At 35.2% G+C, this 19,927-nt stretch overlaps 1 pseudogene; it reads left to right on the top strand.

Annotated features, from left to right (window-relative positions):
• The first annotated feature begins 6,956 nt into the window (after positions 1 to 6,956).
• On the top strand, positions 6,957 to 8,493 carry LOC125851719 (uncharacterized; annotated as a pseudogene).
• Positions 8,494 to 19,927: the final 11,434 nt, after the last annotated feature.

The raw sequence follows: 19,927 nt of genomic DNA, 5'->3' as shown, positions 1-19,927 counted from the left end.
ATATTTAATGAAGGGGAATGGGGTAAATTTCATACATTATGGTCACATTTCCCATCAAAATCACTTAACTATATATTCTAATTGTATTTAGTAGACTAAAACTAAAATAAGAGAAAATGTATTATCCAACGGAAGTTGAATTTTCCAGTAGGTGTAATTTTTGTGTTATTAGGTTCAAAAGTTCTGTGATTTGGTGTTAGAAAACATAGCTAAGTGACTTGGTGAAAAAAGTTGTTAGTTATGTGACCATTTGTGAAATTTACCCTGAAAAACGTTGAAGTTTGAATTGTGACAAGTTAAAACTGCATAAGAAGATGTTGGAGTTTGATTCGTTCAAACTCCGTGACTTATTCAGGGACTTTTGAACCACAATATAGACTTTATCAAAATATCCTGGAGAGTTTGAAAATGTGGCAGTTCAAAACTCCATTAATTAGAAATTCCTAAGTTTGACCTCCACCATATTGTTACTGGAGTTCCACTTGTCAAAGTTTCAAATTAATCTAGCATCATGGGTTGGAGTTGTTCCGTGTTTTAACAAGGTAATTTGTCCAAATTTGTTTTCACATTAAAAGTGGTTATTTCTCGATTATATTTCAAATGATGGCTAAGTATTAACAAGCGATCCAAAAACTGACTATCTGGATTAACTTTAAGTGCTCCTCCAGTTATTCAGAAGTCACGAAATTACACTATGGCCTTCTTAGAAATGTAACTCCGTAAATTCTTAAGAGATTTATTTTACATTTCATCTATACTTGGTTCACAAATCAATTTTCCTTGCTTCTTTTTGGCTCACATATACTTCCTGATTTTCCACACTAAACATTCATGTTTTTTAAAATTATAATGTAGGTGGTACTACCTCCATGGAGGGCTTCTTGGTCACACTCTCAAAAGCAATTCACAGAAGAAAGGTGAAGGCCACGACAAATAACTTCTGCACTTATCTCAACATCTGGCTCGCACTCTTCACATCTATTCCGCAAGTCTCGTTCATTCCATCAATATGGGTCGCCCGTGCACTTATCCAATCTTGGGGAAGGAAGCCGGTACTTATTATCGGGTATATACTACTCCTAGTTGGAAGCATCTTCATGGCTTGGTTACCAAATGATGTTGTGGCAGTAGTAGGCCTCTTCATCATCGGATGTAGTATGTCGTTCCTACGACAGGTTGGAATACTTTACTTTAATTTTCCATTTATATATTTAGAAGTTCTTAATCAACTTACATTACATATCATGCTTATGAGATTTACGGTTTTACAGGTGATTCGTGTCATATGTCGTGAACTAAATGTAGGACGCATGCAAGGATGCATCTCACTTTTATTTAGTGTTATGATGCAATATGGAAACACCCTGGCCAAAGGTATAAACTTGTCCACTTCCTATAATTTCAGATCTGGATGGCGTTGGTCTTTCGGGTGTTGTGGCCTTTTTGCCATTCCACTAATCCCATTATCTCTCTTTCTTACTGAGACCCCGAGGTTTCTCATTGAGAAAGGGAGAATGGACGAAGCAAAAGTGGCTCTCGGGAGGATAAGAAGAAGTGCAGTGGAAGCAGAGTTCCAGGACTTAGCGGCCTCTATAGAGAGAGAAGACAAGAGGCAATGGAAGAGATTGTCCCATTCACCTCTTCTAATGGTTAACATATTGGCCCAACTAATACAAAAATTTATAGGCTTAGACTCGGTAGTATTCTTTGGGCCTATGTTCCTTCAGTCCATAGGATACTCCTACCACACCTCTTTCCTCGCGCCATTCATTGCTAGTGTAGTTCGGACTGGAGTTGCCGGATTTACCTATCCGACCTACACCTACTTCGGCAGACGGAGGACGCTAATCTGCACATGTGTAGGCATGTTTCTAGCTCAGGTACTTCAGCATTTCTTTTCTTGGTTAGATTTTTCTTAAAGATATTTTTATTATTGAAATAATATATATATATATATAACTTTTGCCTATATTTCTAGATTTGTTTATTAGGTCTTTTCCTGGCTAGTGGAGATCTTATCTATCACCTAAGTGCACGGAGTTCCTACATCGCCACAGCCTTTGCCATCCCCCTTGTGGGATTTTATTCATTGCTAAATGGACCGTGTGATTGGACCACAGCGTCATATCCCGAAGGAATAGAACTTCTTGGCACATCTTTGGAGATGACTGCATCCACATTCATGTCACTGATCATGAACCCAACAATGATGTGGATTATTTGCTCTATGAAGGTTTGGGTCTTCGCCTTTTTTGCTGTGGGTATTCTCTGTGTTGGGTGGTTAATATGTAAATTCCTACCTGAGGGGGCTCGAAAAAGGGATGGTGGATCAAATGAAGATATGTGGAGAGGCCATTGGTTTTGGAAGAGATTTCTTCCAAAAGAGGATCGTGATGAGACTGTATAGCTAGGAGCATAGACATGAAAGTCAAAAAAACATGTGTACTTTGTGGTAGCTTTACTTATATATGTATGTTGTATTGTTGTATTGTTGTATGACAGAACGCATATTAGCTAATTATGGATTTACCCTATTGATTTCCTACGTTTTGTTGAAACTAATCTTAAAATGCTCTTTTCCTCTTGTTGTACTCCAGACCCAAATAGTGGACAGGAAGTTTACTTACCTTGTGTGTGTCTATCAGAGTGTACAGAGTATTTGCAGTTCTTGGGAAATTTGGAAAAGTTGGACAGGTTATAAATATGGTGATCATAAACAAAAATTTGTGACTTCAAGTATGCAGGTGCATATCTTGTGGAATATCAAGGCAGCCATTTTTACTGCCTTCCCAAACTGTGACACTACAGGTACATGGGCACAATTTTATGCAAGAATTGAAAGGTACAAACCTGTTGTGAAATGGAAACAAGTCAGGTGGATGAAACCTGATATGGGCAAGATCAAACCCAACATGGATGGGAGCTTCATCCATGAAAACTCAAGTCCTGGCATAAGAGGAATCATCAGGGATGCTACTGGTAACATTATCATGGCATTCTCAGTCCCTACTCCCTCCTCGATATCCAAAACCTGCTTGTGAAGACCACATCATTGTCAGATACAATAGTCTTAGGCATCCCATGTTATCTAAACACCTCAGACATGGACAACTGAGCAACATGTAATGCTGAGTAGGGGTGTTTAAGTACCATGAAATGAGATGATTTGTGAAACCTGTCAACCACTACAACTATAACCTCTTTCCCATTTGCTTTGTGAAGCCCCTCTATGAAATCCGTAGATACATCCTGCCAGACTCTCTCAGGAATGGGTAGAGGTTGCAGCAAGCCAGGATATGCCACAGTGTCATTTTTGCATCTCTGACAGACATCACACTGTCTAACATAGGAGTACACATCTTGTTTTATTTTCTTCCAATAGAAGTCTTGTTTGAGCCTGTGTAGGGTGCCTGTGATCCCAGAATGATCACCAGTGGTACTGTCATGGAAAAAGGACAAGACATCCCTTCTCACCTCAGGAACAGCTCCAACCATGAGCTTTCCTTTCCGGCTCAGAATACCAGTATGAAACTGATAGTAAGGCTTGTGGGATCCTGCATCTTGTATGGTCTGAACCAAATTTTGTAGGTGAGGGTCAAAGCTTCATGAGTTTTGACAGAGTCTAAAAGCTCAGAATTCACCCCTGTAATGCTACACAATTGTATAGGCTCCTTCGTCCTGGATAGTGCATCTGCCACCACATTGTCTCTTCCTTTGTTGTATGAAATGGTATAGTCATAGCCAAGTAACTTGACTAACCACTTCTGTTGGCTACGGGTGGTGATTCTTTGCTCTAATAGGTACTTCAGACTCTGATGATCAGTCTTGATTATAAACTTTCTTCCTGGCAAATAAGGTCTCCACCTTTGTACAGCAGTCACTATAGCTAGTAATTCTCTTTCATATACTGAAAGAGCCATATTCTTCTCAGATAAGCTTTGGTTGAAGAAGGCTATAGATCTGTTGGAATGAGCCAGTACAGCTCCAATCCCACCTTAAGAAGCATCAGCCTCAACAACAATTTCAGTAGAGAAATTAGGAAGAGCTAAAACAGGTGCTGAAGTGATAGAAACTTTCAACTTCTCAAATGCCTCAGAAACTACCTCATTCCAATGAAAGTTATCCTTCTTCAGGAGGTCATTCAGAGGTCTGGCTATGATTCCAAACCCTTGATGAACGTTCTATAATAGCCTGCTAGTCCCAAGAACCCTCGCAGGCCCTTAAGGGTTGTAAGTGGGGGCCTATTCACCACTGAATCCACTTTTTGAGCATCCATGTGAACCCCTTTTTCTGATATAACATGTCCTAGATAATCAATCTGTTTGACTCCAAAAGCACATTTGCTTTGCTTCACATATAAAACATTGTCCCTCAGAACCTTGAAAGCTTACTCTAAATGTGATAAGTGATATGACCAGTTGTCCTAGAGCCCGTCTTGTCTATAAGAAATGAGCCTCAGGACAATCTCACATTTGGAAAAGACTTTTGGAATCTAGAAATCATTGTGAAAAATATGTTCTTTGAAAAATTGCAATAGGAAATATTTCTCTTTGGTGGGATAACTGGCTTGGATCGTCTGGCTCGCTTGCTCAATACTTTCTAGATTCTTATCACTCAAAAATATTAAAAGTTCTGCGAGACTGATGCCCTCTCCACATGGATATTGTTCCTTGAACACCACAGAGATCATACAAAGTTCAACTGGATTAGCTAGCAACTTATCCATGCTTGTCTGTTGTATCATCTTGGCAGTGTAGGTTGTATTCATCTCAAGGAAACCTTACGGCCAGAAATACTAAATTCCAATCCAACTGACTCATACCAAATGCAGAAGCTCGTGTGGATCGAATTGATTAATGAGAATACACAAATAGAATAATTTAATTCAATCTTGAAACTTTTCTTTATCTACTCTTGATAAGCATAAATAGTGCTAGAAACAAACATTGTTTTCTTGTTTAGAAATACTATTCATACTTTTATTCATACTCCAGTTGTATATGAACCCTTGCAGCATGTTTTCAGTGACAGTGATACTACCAAATGCATATGGAATACTTTTGAAAACTCCCTTGGAATTAATCATCAAGAGAGAGATGTTAAAAGAATTTTCAATACTTGATGGAACTAGCACCACCAACAGTGTATTTGCATTTCTTGGGAAATTTGGAAAAGCTGGACAGCTTATAAATATGGTGATCATAAACAAAAAATTGTGACTTCAAGTATGCAGGTGCATATCTTGTGGAATATCAAGGCAGTCATTTTCACTGCCTTCCCAAACTATGACACTACAGGTACATGGCTCAACTTTATGCAAGAATTGAAAGGTACAAACCTATTGTGAAATAAAAACAAGTCAGGTGAATGAAACCTGATATGGGTAAGATCAAAGCAGCCACGAATAGGAGCTTTATCCATGAAAACTCTAGAGCTAGCATAGGAGGAATCATCAGGGATACTACTGGTGACATTATCATGGCATTCTCAGTCCCTACTCAATGCAAGACCAACAATCACGCTTAAGCTATGGCAGCATTATATATTAACAGATGGTGCAAGCAAGTTGTCTATAACAAATATGACTTGAAACTTAAGGGAATGATTCTTGAGAGTACATTTTGTATCTTGTAGACAGGAAAGTGATCCTTTCCTCTCGCCTTTGTTTTTTCCTTCCTCTTTTCTCTGTATATCTTTGTGAATAGATACTCTCTTTCTGTATCTATCTCTCGCTCATAGCACACATACACAAAGATGAGTTGTGTATATAAGGTGTGAAGTTGATTTTGTATCATACAGTGACGTAGAGGTAACAAGCAGGTTACTCTTCATATTCATATCTTGAGTTTATTGATCTGTGAATCTAGAGTTGACTTCACCAATTTGCAGATGAAAGTCAATTTACATCTCGAGAAGCTTAGTGGTTCTCTTTCAATCTCCCAAACAGTACGTTAAAAAGGAACTTTAATGAACTGGTGGTGTCTTCTGATTATTGGTTTTGACTTTTTTCTCATGATTGATTTGATTCTCTTGAAAATCACATGCAGTGCCCCCTTTCTTTGCTAACCTCCACCTAACTTCCATTTATTCCTCATTAAGGGCTCTTTACTCTTTGTAGAGGAATCAAATCTTACTTGTCCAGAAATGCATGAGTGGTTTTAGGTGCTTGATCAAAATATAGCTTATTATCCTCTTATGAGCATAGAGGCTTATTTGTTTGATGGTTATTTCAGGAAAAGTTGAGGTAGGTGCTTGTTTTCATGTTGATACATTGTACATGTGGAAGCAGCTGTTTAGTGCTACTTGTAGAGTTTGATGGAGTTAATGGTGGGTAGGTCACTTCTACTTGTACCTGCATTGTCCTAGGTATTGCAACTACTTTATAATTTTATTGGGTTTGTACAATTCCTTATGGTTAGTATATGTGAATAATGGCAACTGGCCACCGCTCTCCGTGTTCAGTGGGAGAAGGTTAGTCTTCATTCTCTTGTCAGACATTTCCCAAGGTTTCAATTTGATGATGCATCTTTGTCTTCTATGTCTTTTAAGTTTCACATACTATATCTTGTTTTTGTTTTGTTTCATGAATATTTCTCGCATATCCCTCAACATGGAAAACTTATTTATTTATTTGTTAAAACTGACAAGTACTTGTTACTAACTAAAAGAGGGGATTGAAGAAACCCAGTATACTAATTACTATGTGCTCCAAAAGAAGCAAAACGTGGTTGATCTTCAATATCAAAGTTTCTAGTCTATCAATACGCTTTCCTGTAACATCATGTTTTCTAGTGTCTCATGGCCTTCCTACTTTGTTCCCGCCAAATTATCTTAAACATTAGATACTGAACGATTTCTCCCATCCTTTCTCTGTTATACCTGCTTGTTTGGAGCTTTCTGCTCCTTTCTGATCAAGAAGCTTCATAGTTGTTAACAAGATGGCAATGTAGTAAGAGATGGGTTGTACTGTTGGATCATCTCTCAAGCAGAATCACCTTCTTGTGTTCCAATTCTGTTCAAATTGTTCCGATCACACATACTACTGGTGTCATTATGGAACTCAGATAATCTTTATGCCCAGGTATTCCTGTTTAATCCCTTGATGGCTGCAATCTCCTTCCCTTGCCATCTGGCTTGTGCTCTAATAGTTAGACTTTGGAGATTAAGGGAAATGGTCATATTGTTGGAGAATCTGGACCTCCACTATGAAATTTGTAGCATTGAACTACATCACACATCCTCTACTATTTCATTTGGTGAAAGAGTCCGACAAAACGATTCTGGAAACTTTTCTGCAATTGCCACTGGTTTGAAGAGAAATCGGATAACCTGGTGAATTCTGATAGACTTCCAAATACTCACACCCCCTGTACTTCTCACCACCAGTAGGGCATGTACATATACACGGTAAATTGTATGCATGTATATTTAGTTTGCCAAATAATAATTATCAATATTGTAATAATACTGGCAGCAATCTGACCCTTTAATGGGGAAGTGCAATTTTTATTTGGCCCTAATCTGAGACTTCTGGTTGAGGAGAGCTACCCTATCCATCCCACCACAACCCCCGTGGGTTCAATGTCAAGATGATTCAGCATACAACATGACCTGGAGTAAAGAGCTGTGAACTTATCGTCAATAGAATTCTTGTAGAACTTTCTGCTTTCAGTGGATTTCAGTAATGAGGGACGTGTAGCAATCACACTTGAACAGCTAAAATGAAGCACAACATCAAGGGAAACAAAACAAGAAATGAAAGACAATGTAGAGACCCAAGGGGAATTGGCTTCCTAATGACTTGCTCTTTAAGGTTTTTCTTCTACTTTCAGCTGAAATTCTCTGCGGACTGCAAGTCGCTTCTCAACATGATCAACAGTCCGACTTTTGTTGAAGCACACTTTCATCAATTTGAGACAGTTCTAGTTACTGAAAATTCCTTTCACGAGGAAGACATACGGTCACCTTTTCCACCACTTTCAGATAAGAACAAATGTTATTTCCATTTCTGGGAAATCCACAGCAGCAAAGTCCATAAAATTTGTATGCCAAATAATTTGAGAAACATAGAGTGTATTTTTCGCTGCCTGTATATAGTTTGGTCCTTGCCAAGATTAGGGGAAATGGAGGTCTAGTTGGTATAAAATTGAAGTACACGGAACCACATTAGAGTGCCTCTTGGTACAATTGGCTTCATGCAGGAGAACTACGGGCTCATATTCGGCCATTTCACAGGTTCTTATAAAGTAGTACACTTGTTCCACAATAAATCTAGAAACATTCTCTGAGAGATCCTGAACCTTACAACAAGATCTTGGGATATACCTAATTGGATTGATCACAACTGTACCTCTACCAATCATCAGCACCACAAACGATCATCGACTTGACGAGATTGGAGGCATCAAATCTGATTCAGGTATGGATACTTAAGAGTGGGAATTATATTGGTTAAAGAGCTATAGCATCAATAGGTTATGTTATACCACATGATTTGTTCCCTCTGTTACATATTTACAAATTTAGCACACAAAATTATAACAAGCTGGTAAACATTACAATAATGCACCGATTTGAGTAACACAAATTGAAGCTGAAAAGATACATGCAGTCTATTTGATACACTAATTAAAGATAAATAGCAAATGTGGTAGCAAAATGTAGTACCTACTGACCAGAATGTATGAACGACTGAGGTTGAACTTCGCAGGTTGAGATAAATGATGCTGCTTCCTGTTCAAAGAACCACATCTCTGCTTTAGATTATATTCATCAAAGGTACTTGGAACATGGATAAGTTATTTGTGAATTATGAACTTTTCACAGTCTCACAACAATCACAAGAAAAAGAAGTAGTAGAAACTAAGAAAGTATTTTAGGAATCAATTCTCTGTGATGAAGACACAAATAGTAAAATATTAAATTTGATACGAGTATAACTACAACAATTAATTTTGGTTAGAGTACAAATAGGGCTCAACTTGCCTTTATTGTGTTTCTTTTTATAATGATTTTTGGTTCAGAGTTATTAGGTTATTGTGATTTTGGATTCTATATTATTTGACTAAGCACATTTAACCTTTAATTAATCTAATTGTACAACTTTCATCCTTCATGCTAGCACAGTTAAATTATCTGACAGAATTGTTACGCTAAAGAAAATAAAAACTAAAAAACAGAAGTGATAAAAAGAACGCTGATGACACCCACACAAAATTAGAAAGAAAACTGAGCTAAATTTACCTAAAGAGCAAGGTACTGAATTGCTCTTGAACAGTTAAGCCCTACAAGATGAACAAGAGAATTGAGATAAGTGAGAAAGAGATTTCTATTGAATTTTCCAACTAACTTTTACAATCAGAGGATTGTTGCTTATAAAGGAAAAGAATGGAAAGTAACTAATAGAAGGAACTGGTCCTTCTAGAAGTTAGTTATAACGGCCTAACTTTCTAACGACTTTTAACAACTTCCTTGAACACGCGCGAGTCACATGCTACTCCCTAATTACAGTGCAATAAATAGCTAAAATAGGATTCCAATCCAACTGACTCGTTACAATGCCTCCCACATTAGACAATCCATGTCCTCAAGGATAGAATTGAGGAAATTGATGGCTGCAAGTGATGAAATCCTCCCACGTGTTGTCCTCCTCTGCTGCATTAAGCCATTTGACAAGGAGCTGAGTCACAGGATGACCTTTCCTCTTGATCAACCTCCTGTCGAGAACCTTCTGAGGCACCAAAATGATATGGCCAGCATTGGAATGTACCACTGGCAAGGTGACAGAAGCAATCTGAGAGCCTAACTTCTTCATTAGCTAAGATATGTGAAATGTAGGGTGAACCTTAGAATCCTTAGGCAAGTCCAAGGTATAAGCAACAACACCCACCCTGGAAATGACCTGGAAAGGTCCAAAAACTTTGCTGAGAGTTTCTGAAAAGTGTGAGATTTTAAAGAAAATTGCCTGTAAGGTTGAAGTTTAGCATAGATCCAATCTCCTACTGAATAAGACTTGTCAGTTCTCCTTTTATCTACTTGAGATTTCATCCTGCTCTGAGCCCTATGCAGATGAAACTTTAAGTTCCCTCAGGTGGCCTCCCTAGCCTGGAGACATCTATCCACTAGATCCAGTTGAGAGCCAAAGGACATGTAGGGAAGGGAGGGAGGGAGGTTTATGGCCATACACAACCTCATATGGAGTCCTCCCAATGGCAGAGTGGAAAGTGGTGTTGTACTACCATTCAGCCGGTGCCAACTACTGAGGCCACTCCTTTGGTTTCTCAAATGCCATGCACCTTAGATAACATTCCAAACATCTATTGACCACCTCAGTTTGTCCATCAGTCTGGGGGTGAGTGGCAGTTGAAGTGACTAAGAAAACTTTTTGTAGTTTGAACAACTCTTTCCAAAACCTGCTTGTGAAGACCATCCTTGTCAGATACAATAGTCTTAGGCATCCAATGTAATCTAAATACCTCAGACATGAACAATTGAGCAACATCTAATGCTGAGTAGGGGTGTTTAAGTGCATTGAAATGAGTTGATTTGCAAAGCCTGCCAACCACTACAAATATAACCTCCTTCCCATTTGCTTTGTGAAGCCCCTCTATGAAATCCATGGATACATCCTGCCACACTCTCTCAGGAATGGGTATTGGTTGCAGCAAGACAGGATATGATTTTTGCATCTCTGACAGACATCAACTGTCTAACATAGGAGTGCACATCTTGTTTTATTTTCTTCCAATAGAAGTCTTGTTTAAGCCTGTGTAGGATGCCTGTGATCCCAGAATGAACTCCAGTGGGACTATCATAATAAAAGGACAAGAGATCCCTTCTGACCTCAGGAACAGCTCCAATCATGAGCTTTCCTTTCCGGCTCAGAATACCACCATGAAACTGATAGTAAGGCTTGTGGGATCCTGCATCCTGTTCCTTTAAAATTGCATTGGATAGCTTGGGAGAAACTATGTTTCCCTACTTTGGAGGGTGGGATCAGTCTTACTATGGAAGCACCAAGAATGTGTCAAAGAAGGAAACCTGGCAGAAGCTATCTGGAAGTTCTTTTAAACTTCTTGTGGCATCATCAATTGTAATAGCCTATAATTTAAGTTAAGGGCAAATAAGTCATTAGTTATTTTTTTAAAAGAAAAAGAAGAGAGAGATTGGGCTAAAAGCCCTAGGCAGCAACGACTGCTGTAATTTTGAGCGAAGAAAAAAAAAAGAAGAAACAAACGCTAGTTGCTGCGTTTTTGTTTCCAGCGAAGGACCACGAAAGAGAAGAAAGAACGGAAGGGTGAGGGAGAAGAAGGAGAAAGAGACTTATTTGAAGGTTTCGCTTCCAGGTTCGAGGTAAATCATCGTTGCTTTTCTTCTCCTACAGCCCCTCCAAGATTATTAGTTAGGTCATTCAAAGTAGGTGTTGAAATCTAATTACTAAAGGCTAATTATTGGGCAGCAAGGGTTGTACATACGATAAATCATATATATATTTCTATCTATTTTATGAGTATCAAGATACACGATTGATCAATGGATTGGGCATGAGAATACCTATAGATAGAAGTATATTTTATACTACTCCTACTGCCAGATATGCTCCCAGTAGCATTAGTTGGAATTACATTGTAATGCTGGGCTTGAGTTGTTGTTAATAGTAGTAATAGCCAAGAAAATTGTTTGAGCAACCGCAAGATATGAATACTTAGAGCTTTTAACTTGTTGCTGCTGAAATTGACGGAATATATCGTTACAGAATAAGATACTTTAACATATTGAGAATCAAACCTGAAACTTGAGGGTTGAATATTTTAAATAGTTATAGAATTAGCTTAAACATAGAATCTAACTGGAAATTGGTATGAATGTGATTATAGATTGACCAAAGGGATTCATACGGATTACTCGAGTTACGAGATTGGTATTTCAGCACTAGTACTGTGAGTAGTAACCTTACCACAATTTGTATTTCACAAATTTCATGATTTTTACATGGTTTATAAAGTAAATGTGTTTCTGAATGTTTTGAACTTGCATGTGGGACAAGTCTCTTACTTGATATGATACTGGAAAGATTATTTGAGATGATCGCATTCTTACAAGATATGATTACTAGTATTGAAAAGGTTTTACACTTATTTGAGAAATAGTATTTTGACAGGTGATTGTTAAACTTTGAAATGATATGATTTAATAAGATTTAAATGCTCTGTTCGATTTCGAAATGCTTCTACTGATTACAAGAAAAGTTTGAAAAGGGAGTAGACCTTGATGAATCCTGTAGCTAACGGCGGGTTCGTTAGACCTGGTGCACCTTGTAGTTACTGATTACTGATAAAGACCTTGCTAGTCTGTTACTAATATCCCTCGAGTAGGGATCTACTGATATGAATACTTAACTCATTTATGAGGAGTTCACTATTATTAGTACTTCTTAAAAAGAAGGCCACACTGATTACATGATTCATTCTTGGAAACCTCCCAGCTATAAGATTTGATATGAAAATATTTTTCTGAGTTTACTATTGAGTATTTATATTGATTTTGCTTATATGAGGCACATAAGATTGAATATTGTTTTCGTTTATGAAAAAGGCGGTTTTATCGTTTTGACTATCCTACTGACTTGTCCCTCACTAAAACGTTTGTGGTTAAGTGTTATTACTCACTGAGCTAGCGTCTCACTCTTCGCTAATTGTTTTTACAAAAAACTTAGGTGGTATTGAAGAGGATTTCATTAACTAGAGAGTGTGATTTGGTAGCATCTGGTGAGCCCCGCATTGCTTCGCGTGGCAAGAGAACTATTTATTTGTTATTGGTTTATTTAGTTCCTTTAAAAACTCTTAGAGTCGCTCCATTTGTCATTCCTTGGATTTGAGTCATGATTAGTCCTTCGTATTGTAGTCAAGTGACTAGTTGGAACTTGTTTTCATAATTTGGAAATGAATTAGGTTTGTTAAGTGACAATTAGATCATTGAAGGATATTATGTTGTGGCTTATAGTTGCTATTGGTTGTGTTGTGAATTTCTGAGACAGGAAAAGTCAGGATAAACCTAAAAACAGAGGAAACTCTGCCCGATTTTCTGTAGATTTCTGGTTAAGGCTTGTTTTGGGATTCTTCCCCTTAGCGGTCACGGTTCTAAATTGGGTCGTGACATCAATGAACGAGGAAGAATAAGAGAAACTATTATAAAATGGTTGCTGAATAGTACTAATAACAAAGTTCGTACACGACTTATTCAGTGCCTTTCTCTGTTCATCTGTTGGTAAATCTGGAAAGCTAGATGTAATCATAAATATGAGGACATCAAATCCTCTCCAGGTACTATCATCAACAAGGTCATTTATCAAATCACAATGCTAGTGAACTACCAGTTTCCACAACTCCAACTAAAGCAACAATGGGGCACCACACTCCTACAAATTGAAAATCTCAAGCTGAGGATCAATATCAAATGTCTTAGGTGGAGTAGGCCCAGCCCTGGTAGATTCAAACTAAACACGGATGGATGCAGCAAAGAGAACCCAGGAAGTGCCGGAGGAGAGGGTGTTCTTAGAGATGACATGGGGCAGATGATTATGGCCTACTCAGAATACTATGAGAATTGTTCCAACAATGTAGTAGAAACAAAAGCAGTGCTCTATGGAATAAATTGATGCATAACAAATGGTTTCAAAGATGTGGACATCGAATCTGATTCTGTGTTCATCGTTAATATGATTAATGACCTCAACGAGACTAGCTATCATATTATGCAGCCTATATATCAAATCAGCAGGCTTAAGAGACAAGGTAGCTTTAAGTTTCAGCACTACTACAGAGAAACTAATAGTTTGGCAGATCTTTTTTCACTCAAAATTCGGCTTCAATTTACTCATCCTTTGCTAACTTTCATTTTTTCCTCATTAAGGGCGTTTTGCTCTTTGAAGAGGAAACAACTCTTACTTGTACAGAAATGCAGGATTGGTTTTTAGGAGCTTGATCAAATTATAGTTGATCATCCTCTTATGAGCGCAGAGGTTTATTCGTTTGTGGATGTTTATTTTAGGGAAAATGGAGGTCTAGTTGTTATAAAATCCAAGTAGACGAACCACATTAGAGTGCCTCTTGGTACCACTGGCTTCGTACAGGAGTGCTATAGGTTCATGTTCAGCCATTTCACAGGTTCTTATAAAGTAGGACACTTGTTATATCACATGATAAATCTAGAAACATTCTCTGTGAGATCCTGAAACTTGCAGCAGGATCATGGGATGGACCTACTTGGATTGATCACAACTGTACCTCTAGGCTCTACCAATCATTAGCACCACAAACGATCAATCGACTTGATGAGATTGAAGGCTTCATAACTCATGCCACATCAAATAAATCTCATTTAGGTATGGAGTGGGAATTATATTTGTTAAAGAGATATAGCATCAATAGGTTATAAGTTCTATATATAGCAAATGCTAAGGGCCTACTGACTGCCCAGAATGTATGAACTAGAGATGTTAAACTTCGTAGCTTGAGAAAAATGGTGCTGCTTCCTTTTCAAAGAACCACATCTCTGCGTTAGATTATATTCATCAAATGTACTTGGAACATGGATAAGTTATTTGTGGATTATGAACTTGTAACAAAGTATTTTAGGAATTAATTCCCTGTTTTGGTCTTTTGGACCATGCTATTGATAAAAACAGAATTAGTAAAAAAATTAAATTTGATACGAGTATAAGAGCCCGTTTGGATTGGCTTAATAAAAGTAGCTTTTAAATTAAAATTATAAAGTCAAACTTTTAAGTTAAAAAAATAAAAAGTAGGGAGACCAACTTTTGGTTTTTAAGTTATTTTTAACCTTGACAAACATTTCCTAACTTATTTTAAGTTATTTTTTGATTTATTTTAAGTTATTTTTATATTTGTCAAACACTTTCAGAAGTCAAAAACTGACTTAAAAATAAATTTGACCAACTTTTAATCCAATCCAAACTTGATGTACCTATGAATTAGTTTTGGTTAGAGTACAATTAGGGGTCAACTTGCCTTTATTGTGTGTGTGTGTTTTTTTATAATCATTTTTGGTCCTGAGTCATTAGCTTATTGTGATTTTGGATCCTATATTATATTTATTTGACTAAGAACATTTAATCTTTAATTAATTTAATTGTGCAACCTTGATCATCCATGCTAACAGAATTAGAATATTGGATTGAATCGATTAATCGATTTATGCCATTTTTTTAATAAAATCGTGGACTTCTATTTAAGTGTATAACCGTTTCAAACAATTAGAATGATCTTTCTAATTTATAAAAAAATTGAAAAAATCTCCGAACCAAACCAAAAATGTAAATATATTTTATATATTAACAATATGTTAAATTTTATATATAAATATATTTTAAAATATTTTTCAAATATAAATGTAACATAGGTTCTAGGCCTTTGGAGACTGAAAGACTTTGGGTCTTTGCTCTTTAATTAGCTTTTAATTAAGTTTAAAATTAAAAGATACTATGATAGATACTATATCAAACAATACGGCAAAACCTATGCAAGCATTTCTATATATTAAATGTTTAAGATCAAACAATATGACAACAAGGTTTTACATTCTTGACTTCTTAGAGAAGAATTGAAGTGCTTCTTCAAGAACATATTTGCAAAAAAAATAGTATCTTTAATAATAATATCTGAAGATTAACTGAACCATAGTGATACCGAAGAGAAACTGACATGATTGGAATGGTTTTAAAAAATCTATTTTTAGTTATACATTATATAAAATATCTAAAAAATTATAATGATATAATTTTTAAAAATAATCGATCGAACTGTCCCATTTACCCCCTAATCTTTTGTACTCTTACAGCTCCCCCGTTTGAAGTGTATGGATTGCTTAAATTTGCTAATTTGACTAATAATTGGACACTCACATAAATGCCCTCATCTCAAATTGTTTCTTATGTGAAGTTCTCTACACTCTTGTTAACTGTGATGATTGATGAATATCCTATGATGTTTCTTGCTTTGTCACAAAAAATTAATACATGGTAGCTTCTCCATGGATAAAAATTCTTTATTTAAAAAAAGAAATTGTATAGATTATGTTAAATATTTAACTTTTGTTAGTATTAAGAATCATTCCAGCACATTTGAATGAATTAATGATTAAATGTACATAGTCACATAATATAGAGACTAAGATCGGAAATACTCAACAACTCAGGACCAAAATCGCTATTTATTTTCTTTTTCTTTTTCTACAAATTTGAATTATATCTAAAAGGATAATATTAAATACTAAAGAAAATTAATAACCCTGTTTACCTTTAAAATGATCTGATAGTGTAAAAATATTGATACATTTAACGTGGACAAAACTTCAACTTAATGGGAAATGCATCGTCCAAATTGGGAAGAGTTTTAGTCATATCGTATTTGATTTGCATGTCCACCCTATTTAGAACATTTTTGAAACACTTACTAAGATTAAAATCAAAATCTTGTACTAATAATATTTCCACTCAATAAACAATTCAAACTCATTGTGTCCAAATGGCTGTGATGAGTGTGAAAACAATTTTTTTCTCTCTTTTAGTTTTGATTATATTTCTTTCAAATGTGATCGAGAGCCACAAATTTGGCGGAAGATCAAACTTTACGATTGAGGTATAATGTTTATAGGATTTTATCCTTCGATAATATATCTTTCGACATTTCAATTTACAAAAATGTAAATGTGGTGAAGGAACTCTTTTTCTTTGTACAATATATCCTTTTATTTCTCTTTAAAGGTCTTTGTCGTATGAAATTGATGTTTTTGTAGACTATTCACGGAGACATATATGACTGTGTGGACATGTACAAACAACCAACTCTTTTGCATCCAACACTAGGCTCCGAAAGAATTAAGGTATAAGTTTTGTTTTAGCATTTTTTAAAGAATCGTGAATAACTTCGTCATATTTTTTTTAAAAAATCTAATTTCACTTGTGAAGTCTCTCAAGATATTGTCCTTAAGGATATTTCACCCAATATATGGTGGCAGACGTGTAAAAAAATTATAATAAGGCTAGTAAGGCTTGAGCACATGACCTCGTGCATGGAGATTTTGCAACCTCTTAACCAATATACTAAACATTCAACTTGTTTCAAAAGTGTCAATTCATGTATTTATATTTATTAAACTAAAATTTGATATCTATATACAATATAATTTTTCGAGGAATTAAGGGTGTCGCTTGACCAAGGGTAGGTCCGCCCCTGTCGATATAGGTGTATTCCCACGATTCAACAAGCTGATCTTCTAATATATAATTAACTAGAAATCAAAATCTAACAAAAAAATAAATAGAAAGAAAAATCAGCTCAAAAGAAATATTGAAAAGAGAAGGAAAAAATACCATGAGAATACTGGTACCACATATATGGTAGTTGATTGAAAACTTGATATTATTATTATTATTTGATATGATTTCAATTTAATATTTTCATTTTGTTTACTACAATATCCAAAATAGATGGTCATAGCGAAGAAGCTTGAAAGACAAAGATTAAAGTCAAAAAGGGGAAATAAATTGGACGGTTTCAACGCTGAGGAATATTGGTTGAATAAAAAAGGATGTCCGATTGGAACTGTTCCAATACGTAAAATGACAAAAAAGCAATTACAAAGTGCTACTAGACATGTCCCTTCAAGTTTTGGTCATGAATACTTTGGATATAATTGGATTGATGTAAGTCTTCGTTTACAAACATATCTCTCTTTTTTTCTAGTATATTTTGCCTTTTCATTAATCACTTTTATTTTTATTTTTTAAATTTTATATAACATAAGTATACGACGTTAAAAATGGCATTATAATTTATTAGCATAAAAACGATTTATATATCGGTAATAGCCAAATAAAGCATACATTTTACTATGGCCAAAATCCAAATTCCATATTCCAATCAGTTGTTCCATGATTGTCTCAAGTGTAGTAAATGAATATTTCTTGCGTATATGACACAAATGGTATCAATCTGTCATTTATATTTATAAAAAATATAAATATATTTACGAATTAATTTTTCTATTTCAAGGACTGAGAGAGAAAAGGTTTGAAGCATATAATTACTATGTGAACAACATATAGAAAACCAAATTTTATGGTATGGCATGTTAATTGTTAATTAAGATTCCTATTTTAATGGGATTCCATTTTCATACATAATTATGAAAAAAAAAATCCATTTTATTACATTTTATTGAGATATTTTATGGATTTGAAAGTTGTATACAGTATAATTAACAGATCGGATCCGGCTCCCATCCTACCCCTTCCCTCCATTTCGTTAAGTGCATGTCTAGATGAGACACATGTTTAAAGTTATAATTGTGTCATTTGATTGCAATATATATGTGTATGGGTTATACATACATACAATTCTCTTATTTAAAATTGCATAATTTATTGATAGGTCAATAAAAATATTGTGTTTAGTTCGCAGGAATTAAAATAAAAGCGTCTCCACCAATAGAAAGATTTTTTGGTGTCTCAGCTTTCATTTCTTTATACAATCCTCAAGTAAAAGGAACTGGTCAATACAGTGCTGCAACCATGTTTTTTTCAAATGGGGGAGGGCAAAACCTTGAGGAGATACAAGTGGGATGGATTGTAAGTTGTCATTAATTTTTTTATTATTATTATTTATTATTATTTTTTTTTTATTATTATTATTATTATTATTATTATTATTATTTTGTGTACTATATATTCCATCTAGGGGTGTGCACTATATATTCGGATTAAACCGAATAACCAAGCCAAATCAAATCAAATCGAATTTTTATTTGGATTGGTTTTTTGGTTTTTTGGTTTTTCGGATTGGTTTTGGATTAATAAATTACTTTGTTTGGCTTTTTGGTTTGGTTTTGGATTTTAAAAAATAAAAACCGAAAAAAACCGAATTATATATATATAATGTTTAAGTTTAGAATTAAGTTGGAGGTAACCACTTTTGTCCCTTTTTGGTTATTGCATTTCATGATGATTACGTTTATATTTAATGTTTGAGTTACATCTATAATAGGTATACTTATAAGTATTGTGTTTTAAGTTTTACTTATGATTTATATTAGAAAGTATATTTAAGGGATTAAATATTATTACTTTGGTTATGTTATTAATTATTGACATAACCGAATAACCAAATCGAAAAAAGCCGAACCGAATAGAGGAAAATCAAACCAAACCAAATTTATTTTGCATCGGATTGAGTTACACTTTTACAAAATCAAAAACCGAAAAATCCAAACCGAATAGTGCAAAACCAAACCGAAAAACTGAATGCACACTCCTAATTCCATCATATATTTCTTATAAACTCCAATACTTTCTTTTATCCAATACGTCGCAATTATTCAAGAGTTATGATAGCTTTTTTTTTTAAAGGAAAGGTAGTTTAGTCATCGATCCATTTGTTATCCTATTATTTTCTTAGGTAAAATATTTGGTTTCTACATTCGCCTTTTCAGGTGCATCCAACTTTGAATGGTGACAACCGAACTCATATATATACCAAGTGGACTGTAAGTATATTTTTTGAATTAATTCTTTTTTTACTTGAATGAAAAATTATTTTTGAAAAAACTAGAATACTCAATAAATACTTGAAATTTAGGTGGATGGTCATCAAAAAACAGGATGTTACAATACTAAGTGTCCAGGATTTATTCAATTAAGTCGAGTAATACCTATAGATTATGCTTTTCCAAGGACCTCACAGATAGAAACAAATTACAAAGAGGAAGTGCTTCTCAGGCTTTATCAGGTACTTCTGTCTCAATTTATTTGACGGAATGACACATGATTTCTTTCTATGTTACGATTACATAATCATATGATATATTGTTATGATTTTGTTAGACGGAATATTTTGATTATCATCTTACA

Source organism: Solanum stenotomum, unplaced genomic scaffold, assembly GCF_019186545.1.
Source record: "Solanum stenotomum isolate F172 unplaced genomic scaffold, ASM1918654v1 scaffold28981, whole genome shotgun sequence".
In the NCBI taxonomy this organism is placed as follows: domain Eukaryota; kingdom Viridiplantae; phylum Streptophyta; class Magnoliopsida; order Solanales; family Solanaceae; genus Solanum; species Solanum stenotomum.
Note: the sequence above shows the minus strand (reverse complement) of the source record. Positions and strands in the feature narration are given on the sequence as shown.